Source organism: Polistes dominula, unplaced genomic scaffold (assembly GCF_049000335.1).
Source record: "Polistes dominula isolate Pdom_NZ unplaced genomic scaffold, Pdom_raw_medaka contig_25, whole genome shotgun sequence".
NCBI lineage: Eukaryota > Metazoa > Arthropoda > Insecta > Hymenoptera > Vespidae > Polistes > Polistes dominula.
Genome location: NW_028301094.1, coordinates 4,425,348 through 4,440,099, shown reverse-complemented (window position 1 = coordinate 4,440,099; position 14,752 = coordinate 4,425,348). Strand labels below are relative to the sequence as shown.

General features: G+C 32.7%; 19 non-coding genes across 19 annotated transcripts; all 19 read right to left on the bottom strand.

Annotated features, from left to right (window-relative positions):
- Nucleotides 1-364: 364 nt before the first annotated feature.
- Nucleotides 365-483, bottom strand: LOC149031278 (5S ribosomal RNA). Its single transcript, XR_016177970.1, has one exon. It is a non-coding gene; the product is annotated as a 5S ribosomal RNA (ribosomal RNA).
- A 377-nt stretch (nt 484-860) lies between these two features.
- LOC149031277 (5S ribosomal RNA) lies at nt 861-979 on the bottom strand. Its single transcript, XR_016177968.1, has one exon. It is a non-coding gene; the product is annotated as a 5S ribosomal RNA (ribosomal RNA).
- Nucleotides 980-1,355: 376 nt separating this feature from the next.
- On the bottom strand, nt 1,356-1,474 carry LOC149031276 (5S ribosomal RNA). The gene has a single exon (XR_016177967.1). It is a non-coding gene; the product is annotated as a 5S ribosomal RNA (ribosomal RNA).
- Nucleotides 1,475-1,849: 375 nt separating this feature from the next.
- LOC149031275 (5S ribosomal RNA) lies at nt 1,850-1,968 on the bottom strand. The gene has a single exon (XR_016177966.1). It is a non-coding gene; the product is annotated as a 5S ribosomal RNA (ribosomal RNA).
- A 5,407-nt stretch (nt 1,969-7,375) lies between these two features.
- LOC149031274 (5S ribosomal RNA) lies at nt 7,376-7,494 on the bottom strand. Its single transcript, XR_016177965.1, has one exon. It is a non-coding gene; the product is annotated as a 5S ribosomal RNA (ribosomal RNA).
- Nucleotides 7,495-7,870: 376 nt separating this feature from the next.
- On the bottom strand, nt 7,871-7,989 carry LOC149031273 (5S ribosomal RNA). The gene has a single exon (XR_016177964.1). It is a non-coding gene; the product is annotated as a 5S ribosomal RNA (ribosomal RNA).
- Nucleotides 7,990-8,365: 376 nt separating this feature from the next.
- Nucleotides 8,366-8,484, bottom strand: LOC149031272 (5S ribosomal RNA). The gene has a single exon (XR_016177963.1). It is a non-coding gene; the product is annotated as a 5S ribosomal RNA (ribosomal RNA).
- Nucleotides 8,485-8,860: 376 nt separating this feature from the next.
- LOC149031271 (5S ribosomal RNA) lies at nt 8,861-8,979 on the bottom strand. The gene has a single exon (XR_016177921.1). It is a non-coding gene; the product is annotated as a 5S ribosomal RNA (ribosomal RNA).
- A 377-nt stretch (nt 8,980-9,356) lies between these two features.
- On the bottom strand, nt 9,357-9,475 carry LOC149031270 (5S ribosomal RNA). Its single transcript, XR_016177962.1, has one exon. It is a non-coding gene; the product is annotated as a 5S ribosomal RNA (ribosomal RNA).
- Nucleotides 9,476-9,858: 383 nt separating this feature from the next.
- On the bottom strand, nt 9,859-9,977 carry LOC149031269 (5S ribosomal RNA). The gene has a single exon (XR_016177961.1). It is a non-coding gene; the product is annotated as a 5S ribosomal RNA (ribosomal RNA).
- A 382-nt stretch (nt 9,978-10,359) lies between these two features.
- LOC149031268 (5S ribosomal RNA) lies at nt 10,360-10,478 on the bottom strand. The gene has a single exon (XR_016177960.1). It is a non-coding gene; the product is annotated as a 5S ribosomal RNA (ribosomal RNA).
- A 377-nt stretch (nt 10,479-10,855) lies between these two features.
- LOC149031267 (5S ribosomal RNA) lies at nt 10,856-10,974 on the bottom strand. Its single transcript, XR_016177959.1, has one exon. It is a non-coding gene; the product is annotated as a 5S ribosomal RNA (ribosomal RNA).
- A 378-nt stretch (nt 10,975-11,352) lies between these two features.
- LOC149031266 (5S ribosomal RNA) lies at nt 11,353-11,471 on the bottom strand. Its single transcript, XR_016177957.1, has one exon. It is a non-coding gene; the product is annotated as a 5S ribosomal RNA (ribosomal RNA).
- A 377-nt stretch (nt 11,472-11,848) lies between these two features.
- LOC149031265 (5S ribosomal RNA) lies at nt 11,849-11,967 on the bottom strand. The gene has a single exon (XR_016177956.1). It is a non-coding gene; the product is annotated as a 5S ribosomal RNA (ribosomal RNA).
- A 377-nt stretch (nt 11,968-12,344) lies between these two features.
- On the bottom strand, nt 12,345-12,463 carry LOC149031264 (5S ribosomal RNA). The gene has a single exon (XR_016177974.1). It is a non-coding gene; the product is annotated as a 5S ribosomal RNA (ribosomal RNA).
- A 378-nt stretch (nt 12,464-12,841) lies between these two features.
- LOC149031263 (5S ribosomal RNA) lies at nt 12,842-12,960 on the bottom strand. The gene has a single exon (XR_016177955.1). It is a non-coding gene; the product is annotated as a 5S ribosomal RNA (ribosomal RNA).
- Nucleotides 12,961-13,342: 382 nt separating this feature from the next.
- On the bottom strand, nt 13,343-13,461 carry LOC149031262 (5S ribosomal RNA). The gene has a single exon (XR_016177954.1). It is a non-coding gene; the product is annotated as a 5S ribosomal RNA (ribosomal RNA).
- A 381-nt stretch (nt 13,462-13,842) lies between these two features.
- Nucleotides 13,843-13,961, bottom strand: LOC149031261 (5S ribosomal RNA). The gene has a single exon (XR_016177953.1). It is a non-coding gene; the product is annotated as a 5S ribosomal RNA (ribosomal RNA).
- Nucleotides 13,962-14,338: 377 nt separating this feature from the next.
- Nucleotides 14,339-14,457, bottom strand: LOC149031260 (5S ribosomal RNA). The gene has a single exon (XR_016177952.1). It is a non-coding gene; the product is annotated as a 5S ribosomal RNA (ribosomal RNA).
- Nucleotides 14,458-14,752: the final 295 nt, after the last annotated feature.

The window sequence follows — 14,752 nt, the reverse complement described above, 5'->3', positions numbered from 1 at the left end:
TACTAAATGTTCTTGTCATGTACATCTTAATTTCAAGTATAAAAAAAAAGAAAAAAGCAAAAGAAAACAAAAAACGGTAAAACAGGCCTAATTCATTGATTCCACAACTAGCAGCTTCTACGACGTTGTAAAAAGTTATGGTACGACAAAGCATGTCGCTCATGAGAAACATGGTTTTCATGGAAATTTTGGGATTGAATCGTCAAAAAGTTCAATTACTACTATAGATAGTTAAGAAGTTGACAAAGAATCTTGAAGTATGTGATTTTGTCTAAAAAAGAAAAAGATATTTTCCAAAAATGTTTAGTTTGATTATGACAACCATTATAAAGAAAAATTGAATAAAAAAAAAAAAAAAGGAAGGTGTTAACAGCACACGGTGTTCCCAAGCGGTCACCCATCCAAGTACTAACCGTGCCCAGTGCTGCTTGACTTAAGTGATCGGACGAGAACTTGTATTTTCAGCACGGTATGGCCGTTAACGACAGAATTTATTATACTAAATGCTCTTGTCATGTACATCTTAATTTCAAGTTTAAAAAAAAAGAAAAAAGCAAAAGAAAACAAAAAACGGTAAAACAGGCCTAATTCATTGATTCCACAACTAGCAGCTCCTACGACGTTGTAAAAAGTTATGGTACGACAAAGCATGTCGCTCATGAGAAATATGGATTTCATGGAAATTTTGGGATTGAATCGTCAAAAAGTTCTATTACTAATATAGATAGTTAAGAAGTTGACAAAGAATCTTGAAGTACGTGATTTTGTCTAAAAAAGAAAAAGATATTTTCCAAAAATGTTTAGTTTGATTATGACAACCATTATAAAGAAAAATTGAATAAAAAAAAAAAAAAGGAAGGTGTTAACAGCACACGGTGTTCCCAAGCGGTCACCCATCCAAGTACTAACCGTGCCCAGTGCTGCTTGACTTAAGTGATCGGACGAGAACTTGTATTTTCAGCACGGTATGGCCGTTAACGACAGAATTTATTATACTAAATGTTCTTGTCATGTACATCTTAATTTCAAGTATAAAAAAAAAGAAAAAAGCAAAAGAAAACAAAAAACGGTAAAACAGGCCTAATTCATTGATTCCACAACTAGCAGCTTCTACGACGTTGTAAAAAGTTATGGTACGACAAAGCATGTCGCTCATGAGAAACATGGTTTTCATGGAAATTTTGGGATTGAATCGTCAAAAAGTTCTATTACTACTATAGATAGTTAAGAAGTTGACAAAGAATCTTGAAGTATGTGATTTTGTCTAAAAAAGAAAAAGATATTTTCCAAAAATTTTTAGTTTGATTATGACAACCATTATAAAGAAAAATTGAATAAAAAAAAAAAAAGGAAGGTGTTAACAGCACACGGTGTTCCCAAGCGGTCACCCATCCAAGTACTAACCGTGCCCAGTGCTGCTTGACTTAAGTGATCGGACGAGAACTTGTATTTTCAGCACGGTATGGCCGTTAACGACAGAATTTATTATACTAAATGTTCTTGTCATGTACATCTTAATTTCAAGTATAAAAAAAAAGAAAAAAGCAAAAGAAAACAAAAAACGTTAAAACAGGCCTAATTCATTGATTCCACAACTAGCAGCTTCTACGACGTTGTAAAAAGTTATGGTACGACAAAGCATGTCGCTCATGAGAAATATGGATTTCATGGAAATTTTGGGATTGAATCGTCAAAAAGTTCTATTACTAATATAGATAGTTAAGAAGTTGACAAAGAATCTTGAAGTACGTGATTTTGTCTAAAAAAGAAAAAGATATTTTCCAAAAATGTTTAGTTTGATTATGACAACCATTATAAAGAAAAATTGAATAAAAAAAAAAAAGGAAGGTGTTAACAGCACACGGTGTTCCCAAGCGGTCACCCATCCAAGTACTAACCGTGCCCAGTGCTGCTTGACTTAAGTGATCGGACGAGAACTTGTATTTTCAGCACGGTATGGCCGTTAACGACAGAATTTATTATACTAAATGCTCTTGTCATGTACATCTTAATTTCAAGTATAAAAAAAAAAAAGAAAAAAGCAAAAGAAAACAAAAAACGGTAAAACAGGCCTAATTCATTGATTCCACAACTAGCAGCTTCTACGACGTTGTAAAAAGTTATGGTACGACAAAGCATGTCGCTCATGAGAAATATGGATTTCATGGAAATTTTGGGATTGAATCGTCAAAAAGTTCTATTACTAATATAGATAGTTAAGAAGTTGACAAAGAATCTTGAAGTACGTGATTTTGTCTAAAAAAGAAAAAGATATTTTCCAAAAATGTTTAGTTTGATTATGACAACCATTATAAAGAAAAATTGAATAAAAAAAAAAAAAAAAGGAAGGTGTTAACAGCACACGGTGTTCCCAAGCGGTCACCCATCCAAGTACTAACCGTGCCCAGTGCTGCTTGACTTAAGTGATCGGACGAGAACTTTTTTTTTTTTTTTTTTTTTTTTATTAAACTTTATTCAAAAATAATAACAATATTATGTACATTAATACATTTTTTACAAATATATAAAGGCACTTAACAGTTTTACGTTTAGATTGTAGCACCTACTCTAATCTAAGAGTTTAATCTACAGTTCTTATTTAATATTATTGAGCTTATTCTTTGGTTTGAGTTAACATTATCAGATGTGGTGTATAGATTGGTAAGTCAGTGTCTGTAGGAAAACAATATGAGAAAAACCTACTTTCGGAAATGTACTAGTTTTATGTGTAATTAATCTATGAATGTGTTAAAGATTTGTAATTTATCATAAGGTAGTTTATGCTTATATTCGAAAGGCATATTGTAGCTTCTTAATTTAGTAATATCTCGTAATAGTCTATTGCTCTTTAATTGATTTTCATAAAATCTTTCTCCTAGTTGTTTAATATAATCATCGATATATTCTATGTTTGTTTCATCATGTAGGTGTATAATTGGAGTGTATCTGTCTGCAGAAAGTATCAATCTTAGGCATTTGTTTTGTAAAATTTGCAATTTCTTTATTTGTGTTTTAGCTGCACTGCACCAGACAGGTGCAGCATATGTGATTATAGGCCTTAGTATTGTTTTGTATATGAGTTTTTTGTTTGAAGACGATAGTGGTGAGTTTCTTACTAATAGTGGATATAATTTCTTCATTACTGCATATATTTTCGTTATAATTTGTTTCATATGCATATGATATGTTAATTTGGAATCAAGATGGACTCCTAAATATTTTACTGAATGTACGGGTTTTATTGGATGGCCATATACTGTGATTGGCTGGAAGATTTTTATGTTATTGTATTTTTTACTGATTACAATTACCTCTGTTTTGGTTTCATTTACTTTTATTTTCCAGTTGCTATAATATTTTTCTAGTAAGGAGATATGTATTTGCAATTGCTTCGCTGCTACTATTGCTGAGAATGAGTGTGAGTATATGGCTAAGTCGTCGGCGAATAAGGCAGTATTAGTTTTTTCAAATTTTGGTATGTCGTTTATAAAGATGGTGAACAGCTTCGGACCGAGAACCGATCCTTGTGGTACTCCTGCTCTGACTTTACGTTTGGCAGATTTTTCGCCGTCTACTGTTACTATTAGATGTCTATCTTTAAGATAAGAGTGTATAAATTTAATAAGAACGTCCGGATACTTGTATTTAATCATTTTATATAATACGGCATATTGCCAAACCTTATCAAATGCTTTTTCTATGTCAAGCAATGCCATCACCGTTACCTTGTTTCTGTTAAAGTTGATGCTAATGTCGTTTACTATTCTTGTAACCTGTTGTACCGTGTTGTGATTTTTCCTGAATCCGAACTGCTCATCTATTAAGATTTCGTGTTTACTTTCGTGGTTATGAAATCGTTTTAATATTATTTTTTCTGTTAATTTGCTTAGTGTACTTAGTAGGCAAATTGGCCTATAACTACTTGGGTCATTACTCTTCTTACCAGGCTTAAGTATCGGAGTTACGAGTCCAGTTTTCCAGTGAGATGTAAAGTGAGCATATTTAATCGATGCATTTATTATATACATTATTTGTACTATTATTTTCTTTGGTAAGTTTTTAAGAATTATATTTTGAATACTGTCCAAACCAGGTGCTTTTTTCGAAGGTAGTTTATTTATTTCTTGAGTGATTTCTTTAGGGTTGGTGTAGTATTTTTGAGTTTCTTTGGTTACTGTACTTTCCAAATAGTTCTTTACTGTTTCTATAACGTTTTTCTGCGCTGTTGTATTATTTGTGAGATTAATATTGTACACATCTTCGAACTGTGAAGCCAGTAGATTAGCTTTTTCTTCTGTTGTTATAGCCTCAATACCGCTTTTCTCTAGTGTAGGTATTCTATTGTATTCTGTCTTGAAGATTTTTGTCATTCTCCAAAGGGAGTTATCCTTGGGATTGAGTTTTTTAAGTTGTTTATTCCATTTTTCATTTCTATATTCTCTTATTTTTCTCTTAATAGTCCTATTTGCTTCATTTAATTCTATTTTGACTTGTGGCATTCGAGTTCGTTGCCACCTTTTCCTTATCTTATTTCTACTCTTAATTAAATTTAGTATATCATAAGGCAGTCTATCATTAGTATTACTTACTTGTCTAATAGGAATACTTTGTTGAACACAATAGTTAATATTATTTGTAAGTTTTTGTACTTCTAAATCTATTTCTTGTGAGGACGTTAGTTTTGATGTAATTTGTACTCTGGAATTTAATAGTTGTCGAAATTTTCCCCAGTCTGCTTCTTCGTAAATGTAGCATTTTATGTTTCTATATTTTTTGTGCTGAGCTCCAAGGTAAAATATTATTGGATTATGATCTGAACTTAGCTCGTGTTGTACTTCTATATCTGAAATGTTTCTTACATTTTTATTTATTATTATGTCTATAGTTGATGGTGTTGTATTATTGGGAGGGTAATTGGTTGGTTCATTCGGAAACATTATTGCACAGTTATTATTTTGTGTAAAGTCATGTAAGATTTTCCCACTCTTGTTGATTCTGTTGCAATTCCAAGCAAGATGTGTTGCATTTAGATCTCCTACGATCAATACTTTTTCTCCTGTGTTCATTAATGTATTAATTTCCTGTTCATTGAGAGTCCAGCAAGGCCTTCTGTAAGTGGATATTATGTTGATGTCGCTTAACAGCTTTATTCCAGCAACTTCTAATGTTAAATTAGTATTAATACTGAGTGGTTTATGTGGAATAGTATCCTTAATCAAAATAGCTACCCCTCCTGCGGAGTTATCCCGTTCTTTTCTGTAGCAAATATAACTTTTAATTTTTAATTTATCCCTGCAAGTAAATTTGGTTTCATTAAGTAATAATATATCTATCTTATTTCTATCTAAGTACTCTATTAATTCGCCCATTCTTCCCCTTAGTCCATTTGCATTCCAACTACAAATTTTTAATCTGTCCATTGTGCCTCCAATAATTCAGAGAAGTTGACAAATACCAAAAATTGTTCCCTTCTATTGTGACATTTTTCTAGTTTTTCCCTTAATTCTTTTACTAATTTAAGCATTACATTAATATTGCAAATCTGATTTATTTTATTAATTTCTGATGATAGTTCTGTAAATATAGAGCTTTGGTTAGTAGTAGTGTTTATGTGTGTGTTTTCTTGATATGCATTCTGTGTGTTTTTATTTTGAAATAACATGCTCGTGGCGTTCCATGGATTTGTAGTAGGTACTTTTGTTTTAAGAAGTGGAAATTCCTTGTCATTATTTAGTTGGAGTGTTTGTGTGGACACCCTACCTTTTTGTAAATTCTTGATATTAGTACTATTGCTTTTATTTGTAAGGAGATTGAGTCTTCTTTGGTATGCCTTACATACTGTTGCATTTGCTGGATGGTCTCCACCACAGTTGGCACAAGTAGCAGGTACATCTTTGGATTTATTACAATCTTTGGTAAGATGATTTTTGGAGCATTTTAAGCAGACCGGTTCTGCATAGCAATTCGAGGTTGCATGTCCCCACTCTTGACATCTATGACACTGAGTTATTCTTTTCTTGTTCATGTATGGTTCCCAAGTGATTTTTGTCTTGTTAAGGTACCGTACTTTATGCTTTAGTTGTGTTAAGGTTATGTTAGCACCGCATGTTACCATAAAAAGTGGGCTCGCTGTATTTTTCATCAAATTAGCTTGGCTAGTGTTAATATCTTGATCATTAAGTTCTTGTATAATTTCTGTTATGTTTGTATTTGCATTAAGCCCCCTTATTACAAATACACGTTTTTTATTGTCTTTTTCTGTAAACGTGTGAAATTGCACGCTGCTGCTTTGCCACTGCGTTTTTAATGATTGATAATCTTGTTTCGTTTTAGTATACACTTCTGTGTAACCTTTCCTGTACTTTATGTAAAATTTATCTTTTAGTATTTTACTAATTGCGTTTAAGAATTTACTATGCTCACTTATTTCTCCATGTATGACCAAGGGTGGAGGGTTTCTTTCTGGTTTAGTTTTATGTATTTTTAGTTGATCATCAGTGCGATGAGCGTCGTTTTTACTTTTTGGTATGTCAGAGTCTTCGTCATCCGTTTCCATGTCACTGAGAACGCTGTATTTGTTAGATGTAGGTACATTAAGGGTTATGTCCCCTTCCAACATTTTGCTTTTTTGTTTCTTTGATTGCATATCAGAAACTTCTACGTTTTGTAATTTTCTTTTATTAGTTTTGATTATGAAGTCATTAATTTGGCATTTTTCGCTCTCCGATGCATCGGAGACTACGCTTTCGTTTTGGAGGTTAGAATCGTTAATCTTTTATTCTATCACTTAGCTTATAAATTGCACAAATCTATATTGCACAATTTGAAAATTTACAATCAATATCTATCACAGACGTGATTTCAGTTTGTTATTCTTAATTTGCTTTGTGAATGTTGTTAAATTCGGACAAGAACTCACGGACGCGTCCGAACCGCACGGTGGTCCGAATCGGACTGGGACGAGAACTTGTATTTTCAGCACGGTATGGCCGTTAACGACAGAATTTATTATACTAAATGTTCTTGTCATGTACATCTTAATTTCAAGTATAAAAAAAAAGAAAAAAGCAAAAGAAAACAAAAAACGGTAAAACAGGCCTAATTCATTGATTCCACAACTAGCAGCTCCTACGACGTTGTAAAAAGTTATGGTACGACAAAGCATGTCGCTCATGAGAAATATGGATTTCATGGAAATTTTGGGATTGAATCGTCAAAAAGTTCTATTACTAATATAGATAGTTAAGAAGTTGACAAAGAATCTTGAAGTACGTGATTTTGTCTAAAAAAGAAAAAGATATTTTCCAAAAATGTTTAGTTTGATTATGACAACCATTATAAAGAAAAATTGAATAAAAAAAAAAAAAAAGGAAGGTGTTAACAGCACACGGTGTTCCCAAGCGGTCACCCATCCAAGTACTAACCGTGCCCAGTGCTGCTTGACTTAAGTGATCGGACGAGAACTTGTATTTTCAGCACGGTATGGCCGTTAACGACAGAATTTATTATACTAAATGCTCTTGTCATGTACATCTTAATTTCAAGTTTAAAAAAAAAGAAAAGAGCAAAAGAAAACAAAAAACGGTAAAACAGGCCTAATTCATTGATTCCACAACTAGCAGCTCCTACGACGTTGTAAAAAGTTATGGTACGACAAAGCATGTCGCTCATGAGAAATATGGATTTCATGGAAATTTTGGGATTGAATCGTCAAAAAGTTCTATTACTAATATAGATAGTTAAGAAGTTGACAAAGAATCTTGAAGTACGTGATTTTGTCTAAAAAAGAAAAAGATATTTTCCAAAAATGTTTAGTTTGATTATGACAACCATTATAAAGAAAAATTGAATAAAAAAAAAAAAAGGAAGGTGTTAACAGCACACGGTGTTCCCAAGCGGTCACCCATCCAAGTACTAACCGTGCCCAGTGCTGCTTGACTTAAGTGATCGGACGAGAACTTGTATTTTCAGCACGGTATGGCCGTTAACGACAGAATTTATTATACTAAATGTTCTTGTCATGTACATCTTAATTTCAAGTATAAAAAAAAAGAAAAAAGCAAAAGAAAACAAAAAACGGTAAAACAGGCCTAATTCATTGATTCCACAACTAGCAGCTTCTACGACGTTGTAAAAAGTTATGGTACGACAAAGCATGTCGCTCATGAGAAACATGGTTTTCATGGAAATTTTGGGATTGAATCGTCAAAAAGTTCTATTACTACTATAGATAGTTAAGAAGTTGACAAAGAATCTTGAAGTATGTGATTTTGTCTAAAAAAGAAAAAGATATTTTCCAAAAATTTTTAGTTTGATTATGACAACCATTATAAAGAAAAATTGAATAAAAAAAAAAAAAGGAAGGTGTTAACAGCACACGGTGTTCCCAAGCGGTCACCCATCCAAGTACTAACCGTGCCCAGTGCTGCTTGACTTAAGTGATCGGACGAGAACTTGTATTTTCAGCACGGTATGGCCGTTAACGACAGAATTTATTATACTAAATGTTCTTGTCATGTACATCTTAATTTCAAGTATAAAAAAAAAGAAAAAAGCAAAAGAAAACAAAAAACGGTAAAACAGGCCTAATTCATTGATTCCACAACTAGCAGCTTCTACGACGTTGTAAAAAGTTATGGTACGACAAAGCATGTCGCTCATGAGAAACATGGTTTTCATGGAAATTTTGGGATTGAATCGTCAAAAAGTTCTATTACTACTATAGATAGTTAAGAAGTTGACAAAGAATCTTGAAGTACGTGATTTTGTCTAAAAAAGAAAAAGATATTTTCCAAAAATTTTTAGTATCATTATGACAACCATTATAAAGAAAAATTGAATAAAAAAAAAAAAAGCAAGGTGTTAACAGCACACGGTGTTCCCAAGCGGTCACCCATCCAAGTACTAACCGTGCCCAGTGCTGCTTGACTTAAGTGATCGGACGAGAACTTGTATTTTCAGCACGGTACGGCCGTTAACGACAGAATTTATTATACTAAATGCTCTTGTCATGTTCATCTTAATTTCAAGTATAAAAAAAAAGAAAAAAGCAAAAGAAAACAAAAAACGGTAAAACAGGCCTAATTCATTGATTCCACAACTAGCAGCTTCTACGACGTTGTAAAAAGTTATGGTACGACAAAGCATATCGCTCATGAGAAATATGGATTTCATGGAAATTTTGGGATTGAATCGTCAAAAAGTTCTATTACTAATATAGATAGTTAAGAAGTTGACAAAGAATCTTGAAGTATGTGATTTTGTCTAAAAAAGAAAAAGATATTTTCCAAAAATGTTTAGTTTGATTATGACAACCATTATAAAGAAAAATTGAATAAAAAAAAAAAAAAGGAAGGTGTTAACAGCACACGGTGTTCCCAAGCGGTCACCCATCCAAGTACTAACCGTGCCCAGTGCTGCTTGACTTAAGTGATCGGACGAGAACTTGTATTTTCAGCACGGTATGGCCGTTAACAACAGAATTTATTATACTAAATGTTCTTGTCATGTACATCTTAATTTCAAGTATAAAAAAAAAAAAAAAAGAAAAAAGCAAAAGAAAACAAAAAACGGTAAAACAGGCCTAATTCATTGATTCCACAACTAGCAGCTCCTACGACGTTGTAAAAAGTTATGGTACGACAAAGCATGTCGCTCATGAGAAATATGGATTTCATGGAAATTTTGGGATTGAATCGTCAAAAAGTTCTATTACTAATATAGATAGTTAAGAAGTTGACAAAGAATCTTGAAGTACGTGATTTTGTCTAAAAAAGAAAAAGATATTTTCCAAAAATGTTTAGTTTGATTATGACAACCATTATAAAGAAAAATTGAATAAAAAAAAAAAAAGGAAGGTGTTAACAGCACACGGTGTTCCCAAGCGGTCACCCATCCAAGTACTAACCGTGCCCAGTGCTGCTTGACTTAAGTGATCGGACGAGAACTTGTATTTTCAGCACGGTATGGCCGTTAACGACAGAATTTATTATACTAAATGTTCTTGTCATGTACATCTTAATTTCAAGTATAAAAAAAAAAAAAAGAAAAAAGCAAAAGAAAACAAAAAACGGTAAAACAGGCCTAATTCATTGATTCCACAACTAGCAGCTCCTACGACGTTGTAAAAAGTTATGGTACGACAAAGCATGTCGCTCATGAGAAATATGGATTTCATGGAAATTTTGGGATTGAATCGTCAAAAAGTTCTATTACTAATATAGATAGTTAAGAAGTTGACAAAGAATCTTGAAGTACGTGATTTTGTCTAAAAAAGAAAAAGATATTTTCCAAAAATGTTTAGTTTGATTATGACAACCATTATAAAGAAAAATTGAATAAAAAAAAAAAAAAGGAAGGTGTTAACAGCACACGGTGTTCCCAAGCGGTCACCCATCCAAGTACTAACCGTGCCCAGTGCTGCTTGACTTAAGTGATCGGACGAGAACTTGTATTTTCAGCACGGTATGGCCGTTAACGACAGAATTTATTATACTAAATGCTCTTGTCATGTACATCTTAATTTCAAGTATAAAAAAAAAGAAAAAAGCAAAAGAAAACAAAAAACGGTAAAACAGGCCTAATTCATTGATTCCACAACTAGCAGCTCCTACGACGTTGTAAAAAGTTATGGTACGACAAAGCATGTCGCTCATGAGAAATATGGATTTCATGGAAATTTTGGGATTGAATCGTCAAAAAGTTCTATTACTAATATAGATAGTTAAGAAGTTGACAAAGAATCTTGAAGTACGTGATTTTGTCTAAAAAAGAAAAAGATATTTTCCAAAAATGTTTAGTTTGATTATGACAACCATTATAAAGAAAAATTGAATAAAAAAAAAAAAAAGGAAGGTGTTAACAGCACACGGTGTTCCCAAGCGGTCACCCATCCAAGTACTAACCGTGCCCAGTGCTGCTTGACTTAAGTGATCGGACGAGAACTTGTATTTTCAGCACGGTATGGCCGTTAACGACAGAATTTATTATACTAAATGTTCTTGTCATGTACATCTTAATTTCAAGTATAAAAAAAAAAGAAAAAAGCAAAAGAAAACAAAAAACGGTAAAACAGGCCTAATTCATTGATTCCACAACTAGCAGCTTCTACGACGTTGTAAAAAGTTATGGTACGACAAAGCATGTCGCTCATGAGAAACATGGTTTTCATGGAAATTTTGGGATTGAATCGTCAAAAAGTTCTATTACTACTATAGATAGTTAAGAAGTTGACAAAGAATCTTGAAGTATGTGATTTTGTCTAAAAAAGAAAAAGATATTTTCCAAAAATTTTTAGTTTCATTATGACAACCATTATAAAGAAAAATTGAATAAAAAAAAAAAAAAGGAAGGTGTTAACAGCACACGGTGTTCCCAAGCGGTCACCCATCCAAGTACTAACCGTGCCCAGTGCTGCTTGACTTAAGTGATCGGACGAGAACTTGTATTTTCAGCACGGTATGGCCGTTAACGACAGAATTTATTATACTAAATGCTCTTGTCATGTACATCTTAATTTCAAGTATAAAAAAAAAAGAAAAAAGCAAAAGAAAACAAAAAACGGTAAAACAGGCCTAATTCATTGATTCCACAACTAGCAGCTTCTACGACGTTGTAAAAAGTTATGGTACGACAAAGCATGTCGCTCATGAGAAATATGGATTTCATGGAAATTTTGGGATTGAATCGTCAAAAAGTTCTATTACTAATATAGATAGTAAAGAAGTTGACAAAGAATCTTGAAGTACGTGATTTTGTCTAAAAAAGAAAAAGATATTTTCCAAAAATGTTTAGTTTGATTATGACAACCATTATAAAGAAAAATTGAATAAAAAAAAAAAAAGGAAGGTGTTAACAGCACACGGTGTTCCCAAGCGGTCACCCATCCAAGTACTAACCGTGCCCAGTGCTGCTTGACTTAAGTGATCGGACGAGAACTTGTATTTTCAGCACGGTATGGCCGTTAACGACAGAATTTATTATACTAAATGCTCTTGTCATGTACATCTTAATTTCAAGTATAAAAAAAAAAGAAAAAAGCAAAAGAAAACAAAAAACGGTAAAACAGGCCTAATTCATTGATTCCACAACTAGCAGCTTCTACGACGTTGTAAAAAGTTATGGTACGACAAAGCATGTCGCTCATGAGAAACATGGTTTTCATGGAAATTTTGGGATTGAATCGTCAAAAAGTTCTATTACTACTATAGATAGTTAAGAAGTTGACAAAGAATCTTGAAGTACGTGATTTTGTCTAAAAAAGAAAAAGATATTTTCCAAAAATTTTTAGTATCATTATGACAACCATTATAAAGAAAAATTGAATAAAAAAAAAAAAAGCAAGGTGTTAACAGCACACGGTGTTCCCAAGCGGTCACCCATCCAAGTACTAACCGTGCCCAGTGCTGCTTGACTTAAGTGATCGGACGAGAACTTGTATTTTCAGCACGGTACGGCCGTTAACGACAGAATTTATTATACTAAATGCTCTTGTCATGTTCATCTTAATTTCAAGTATAAAAAAAAAAGAAAAAAGCAAAAGAAAACAAAAAACGGTAAAACAGGCCTAATTCATTGATTCCACAACTAGCAGCTTCTACGACGTTGTAAAAAGTTATGGTACGACAAAGCATATCGCTCATGAGAAATATGGATTTCATGGAAATTTTGGGATTGAATCGTCAAAAAGTTCTATTACTAATATAGATAGTTAAGAAGTTGACAAAGAATCTTGAAGTATGTGATTTTGTCTAAAAAAGAAAAAGATATTTTCCAAAAATGTTTAGTTTGATTATGACAACCATTATAAAGAAAAATTGAATAAAAAAAAAAAAAAGGAAGGTGTTAACAGCACACGGTGTTCCCAAGCGGTCACCCATCCAAGTACTAACCGTGCCCAGTGCTGCTTGACTTAAGTGATCGGACGAGAACTTGTATTTTCAGCACGGTATGGCCGTTAACAACAGAATTTATTATACTAAATGTTCTTGTCATGTACATCTTAATTTCAAGTATAAAAAAAAAAAAAAAGAAAAAAGCAAAAGAAAACAAAAAACGGTAAAACAGGCCTAATTCATTGATTCCACAACTAGCAGCTCCTACGACGTTGTAAAAAGTTATGGTACGACAAAGCATGTCGCTCATGAGAAATATGGATTTCATGGAAATTTTGGGATTGAATCGTCAAAAAGTTCTATTACTAATATAGATAGTTAAGAAGTTGACAAAGAATCTTGAAGTACGTGATTTTGTCTAAAAAAGAAAAAGATATTTTCCAAAAATGTTTAGTTTGATTATGACAACCATTATAAAGAAAAATTGAATAAAAAAAAAAAAAGGAAGGTGTTAACAGCACACGGTGTTCCCAAGCGGTCACCCATCCAAGTACTAACCGTGCCCAGTGCTGCTTGACTTAAGTGATCGGACGAGAACTTGTATTTTCAGCACGGTATGGCCGTTAACGACAGAATTTATTATACTAAATGTTCTTGTCATGTACATCTTAATTTCAAGTATAAAAAAAAAAAAAAGAAAAAAGCAAAAGAAAACAAAAAACGGTAAAACAGGCCTAATTCATTGATTCCACAACTAGCAGCTCCTACGACGTTGTAAAAAGTTATGGTACGACAAAGCATGTCGCTCATGAGAAATATGGATTTCATGGAAATTTTGGGATTGAATCGTCAAAAAGTTCTATTACTAATATAGATAGTTAAGAAGTTGACAAAGAATCTTGAAGTACGTGATTTTGTCTAAAAAAGAAAAAGATATTTTCCAAAAATGTTTAGTTTGATTATGACAACCATTATAAAGAAAAATTGAATAAAAAAAAAAAAAGGAAGGTGTTAACAGCACACGGTGTTCCCAAGCGGTCACCCATCCAAGTACTAACCGTGCCCAGTGCTGCTTGACTTAAGTGATCGGACGAGAACTTGTATTTTCAGCACGGTATGGCCGTTAACGACAGAATTTATTATACTAAATGCTCTTGTCATGTACATCTTAATTTCAAGTATAAAAAAAAAGAAAAAAGCAAAAGAAAACAAAAAACGGTAAAACAGGCCTAATTCATTGATTCCACAACTAGCAGCTCCTACGACGTTGTAAAAAGTTATGGTACGACAAAGCATGTCGCTCATGAGAAATATGGATTTCATGGAAATTTTGGGATTGAATCGTCAAAAAGTTCTATTACTAATATAGATAGTTAAGAAGTTGACAAAGAATCTTGAAGTACGTGATTTTGTCTAAAAAAAGAAAAAGATATTTTCCAAAAATGTTTAGTTTGATTATGACAACCATTATAAAGAAAAATTGAATAAAAAAAAAAAAAGGAAGGTGTTAACAGCACACGGTGTTCCCAAGCGGTCACCCATCCAAGTACTAACCGTGCCCAGTGCTGCTTGACTTAAGTGATCGGACGAGAACTTGTATTTTCAGCACGGTATGGCCGTTAACGACAGAATTTATTATACTAAATGTTCTTGTCATGTACATCTTAATTTCAAGTATAAAAAAAAAGAAAAAAGCAAAAGAAAACAAAAAACGGTAAAACAGGCCTAATTCATTGATTCCACAACTAGCAGCTTCTACGACGTTGTAAAAAGTTATGGTACGACAAAGCATGTCGCTCATGAGAAACATGGTTTTCATGGAAATTTTGGGATTGAATCGTCAAAAAGTTCTATTACTACTATAGATAGTTAAGAAGTTGACAAAGAATCTTGAAGTATGTGATTTTGTCTAAAAAAGA